This window comes from Loxodonta africana, chromosome 7, assembly GCF_030014295.1.
Source record: "Loxodonta africana isolate mLoxAfr1 chromosome 7, mLoxAfr1.hap2, whole genome shotgun sequence".
Classification (NCBI taxonomy): Eukaryota; Metazoa; Chordata; class Mammalia; order Proboscidea; family Elephantidae; genus Loxodonta; species Loxodonta africana.
In genome coordinates, this window is record NC_087348.1 from 74691892 (window position 1) to 74696377 (window position 4486).

The 4486-nt window shown below is 45.3% G+C and overlaps 1 pseudogene; it reads left to right on the forward strand.

Annotated features, from left to right (window-relative positions):
- Nucleotides 1-260: 260 nt before the first annotated feature.
- Nucleotides 261-377, forward strand: LOC111751243 (5S ribosomal RNA; annotated as a pseudogene).
- Nucleotides 378-4486: the final 4109 nt, after the last annotated feature.

Consider the following 4486-nt stretch of genomic DNA (forward strand, 5'->3'; position numbering starts at 1 on the left):
CAGGTTTGGACTCTGGCGACTTCCCTTTCAATTTTTGAGTTTTTTTTCTGTTTAGTTGGCTAGGCAAGGTTCCCTCTTTGCTTATGTCATTAATTCCCACCCTTGGCCATCTTTCCTTGGTGTGACCCATGTTCCCACTACCCCTGAGTGAGTTTCATGGTGCTTTGTGTTGGGCAGCCAGGCGAGGGCTGTGACAGGGTCAAACCTGATTGAGAGCCTTTCTCAATACCAAATGGAGACCACAGATATGGAACAGAAATGCTTGGCCATACTACCCTGAATATACCCAATCTTGTCAGATCTTGGAAGCTAAACAGGGTCGGTTTTAGTTAGTACTTGGATGGGAGACCACCTGGGAATACCTGGTGCCCTAGACTTTTAGAGGAGCCCTGGTGGGCCTGCTGGGCCAGGGGATCTTAATAACAGTAGTGGGGAGTCACAGATCTCATTCCCATCAGAGATACTCTGCATGCTGGGAGGCTTCCTTTAGGCACCCAAGCAGGGAGGGGTGCCCCGAGGCTACAAGGCCCTGGCCTACTACCCTATCCCTACTTGGGCTACCCTATGACACCGCCCTCTCCTTGGGTCCCTGCATTTTGTGCTAGTGTTTTGAGTCATAGTTTTAGTTTGTTTTGTTTTTGCACGTAGAAAACTGCTGGTCTAGGACTGCTTTTAGTCTCTTTGCTAACATTTGAGGTGATCCTACTTCTGACTCAGTGGCCCCATTTTGAAGTCAATCAAGTTCTTGGCCCTTGACAAAGCCATGAAATAGAAATGTAATGAGTTCTGGATTCCTACGATACAGAAGATAAATTAAGCTTCTTGGGGGTGCTGAGAAACATGAAAGTGGAGTGGTTTCAGTTGATGCAAAGGGGATTTTAGTGCAAAAATTGGTGCAGGATGAACTTGCAGAGAACTACTTCACAAAACATGTGTAGGTTAGCCCTACATGGCTTTCATCAATTTCCAGCCCTGCCTATTCCTACCACCCCACCTATTCCAAACCTCCATAGACTCTGCTGCATTGCAGGCCCTAGGATCAATCCTGGCTGGACTCTGGCTCCCTGTACACATTTCTGGTGACAGGTGTTTGCCTTGCTCCTAAGACCTAGGCCCCTCCTTGTTTGTTCCTGGGCTCTGCTTTCTCCCTCTCTGCCTTCGTGGTCTCACCTTGTAGTCTTCTCTTGTGAAATCCTAAACTGAGACCTTGCTCCTTGTGGGTCCCCAGCTCCTATGCTTCCACTCTCACTGCTACTGAAATTGTCCTAATGTTTTACTCCATTCCCATGACCTCAGCCCTCTCTCTGTTCTACCAGTCTTTCAGCCTTCTTCTGACTTACTTCTTCCTGTTTCCAGCCAGAATCTGTGGCCCCTTACACATTAATATTTTTATTATCATCTAGAGCTTTTCTCATTTCCTTAATCTTCTGCTAAAATTTTCTGTATCAACTTTTTTTCTATGCCTTGTTCGAGGCTGCTGAGGTTCACAAATTTATAGTTGACAGCCTTGTTGAACACTAAGTATTGACTGGAAATTCTTTCAGTTGTTGTTACTGTACTTTCCCATCCAACCTCTTCCTCCTTCCTTTTAGCAAATGCTGCCTTCATCCTCTGCTTCACAGAAGAGAGGCCCTAAAGCAAGCACCTCCTTGCCCACTTATGCCTCTCTCTCCTTCCATTTATCTCTGTCTATATCTATCCTCATTTCCTTCCCTCCTGTTCCCATTTTGTTCCCTATTTCTTGAAACCTTTTCTAAATCCTTCAAGACTTTGCACCATCACTTATCTCACTGCTCCCATTTCCTGGGGTCTTCAACCTCCCTCTCTTCATTGGTTACCTCCACATAGCCTATAGACAAGAAACAACCTCCCCATGATTAAACTAAAAATTTCTTAGAGTATGTTGCACCCATTTTGCTTCCTCCTTATCAGCCAAGTTTCTTTTAAAAAGAATATTTTTCACTGGCTCTTGTCAGTCACTCATTAGCCCTCTATAGTTTTTCATAAAAATTACCAGTGACTACTCAGTCGCCAAATCAAATTAATAGCTTTCTGTCTTGAATTTTCTGTAGCACTTCAAACTATTCACCACTTTGTCCTTGAAAACCCTCTTCCCCCGGAATTTATGACACCACAAACCTCTGGATTATCCTCTTACCTCTTAGTCATACATGCTAAACCTTCCTTGAAACTTAGACAGGGAGACATGTCTGTGGCTATCTGTGGCCTCTTCTCCTCAAGAGTCGGGCAGGCAGGAGGAAGGATAGCTGCTTCTGCTCCCGACCCTTTGTCTTTGCCTGTTTTCTTTGTGTCCCTTCCCTGTTCTCATGCCAAGCATGTTTGTGAATGAGCCGCTGTTGGGAAGACAACATCTGTGAGTCCTCCCCTCTATCTCTCCCAATACTGCACAGAATTTAGCCATGTTTACTAAGAGGTCCCATCTAAATCAGCCCATGGGTATGTATCGGGTACTATAGCATCTAAGCAGAAGTCTGGCTAAACCATATTACCAGGCTGGTGGGCAACTCATCACCATGATCCCCATACCAGTTAGAACCTGCCAGTCTGTAAGGAGCCTGGGATTGTGGTAAAATGTTTCCATGCATGATACAGTGCTACTGAAGAGGAGGAGAATCCTGGCAGGTGTGTTCATCTGCAATAATAACATTCTGATGGCAGAGTAGGGAGAGACTGGGAAGTGCTGTGATTCATCGCTTGCCTGGGGCTCAGCTGGGTCTTTCCCACCTGTGCTGATCGTTACCACCTGCTTGCTTCAGTTCTTCTGCTGGAGTCAGATGTTAGTTTTTTGGAGGCAGAGAGATACAGTGGAGGGACATCAATTATGAGCTGTGTGACCTTGGGTATGGTCTCCCCATCTATAAAGTTGGCAGGGGATTGAAAACAGTGATCTCTCAGAGGCATTCCAGCTTTAACGATGGTAACTGGGATTCTAATGCTAAAGCTCAGGCCACACAGGAAACAGGGAATTCTGGGGGTGGGATATATCTTGGGGGTTTCCTGACCAGGGCAGGGCAAAGGGACTCACAGGCCAAATTGAGCTGCTTTGAGGAGAGTCCTCATCAGCTGGTGCTGCTTCTTGAGCCATATGCCCATCCCTCAAGCTGTACCCCTTCCATGAATATCTAGGGTGAGTTCCTCCTAGGCCTTTTCTAGAAGTGATCCAAGGTGGTTGGGGGCGTGAAGGAGGAAGATTGTAAGGGGAAATGTCACTGATTTTAAAAGGACCTACACATTCAAGAACAAATAAAAAAATAGCACTTTTATTTACCAATTGTGTCTTGTAGTGTTTTTCAGTGAAGGTGGTCAAACCTGCTTCATGGCCTTCTCATGCCCAATTCCAACATAATTAAAGCAGAAGATGGAAGGAACAGATTGGGAAGCCTTTCTCTCTGGGGCAGAACTCAGCTCTCTGCTTCTTATTACATGAACACAGCCTGTTCTTCAAAGTATAGGCATCAAGTCTGAAGTGGGGGTAGGGAAAAAGTTTCTTATGAATGCCCACCATTCCAGGCACTAAGCACTTGAAGAACATGGTGATGTTTCCACTTACCTACCCTTAGCTCGGAAACCCTGGTGGCGCAGTGGTTAAGAGCTATGGCTGCTAGCCAAAAGGTTGACAGTTCAAATCCACCGAACCGTATGGGGGCAGTTCTACTCTGTCCTATAGGGACGCTATGAGTTGGAATCTATGCGTTGGAATTGGCTTGATGGCAACCGGTTTGGTTTTGGTTTTTATCCTTAGCTGTCTGTTCACTCTACACCAGTGGTTTCTAGCCTTTTTTGGGGTCAAGGACATTTTAATCAATATTTGTCATTCTTTTTGGCTGCACAGCATCTGAAACTCTTTCCTATTTTGGGAGGAATTCCTCACCACAGGAGTCTTGGTAAAGGCACGGTTCACTCCTCACTACAGAAGCTAAATATACTAGAATCTTGTTTTCCCAGCATCCTTTGCAGCCAGAGTGCAGGTGGAGGAGTGGTGATTAAGAAAAAAAAAAAAAAAAAGGCAGGGTCCACAGAGACTTCTCTCTGGTGGCAAGAGTTGGTTGCTGTGAGGTGGGGTTTCCATGGCAGCAGAGGCAGTACAAATTGAAGCACCAGGTGCTTAGTAGCTGTGACAGTTTCTTCAGCAGAACAATTCTATGTTCTTTCTTCACTCTTTTGGGAATTGTTCCTGGCTGCACAGCCAGTTCTCCAGCCTTCCCAGCAATTCTTTGAGATACCTAATAAATATTCTTTTTCTGCTTAAATAAGCCAGAGGTGATTTCTGCTACTTGCAACTAAGAATCCTAACTGAAGCAGAAATCTTGGAGAATCTGATGAAGTCATGGAGCCACTCTTCTAGCTCCAGCCCCAGATATCCAGTGGTCTATTGATATTTCACTGTGTGGATCAGAACAAATTATGGATAACATTGTGAAGAATGGGAATTTGAGAATGCTTAATTGTGCTCATGAGGAACCTG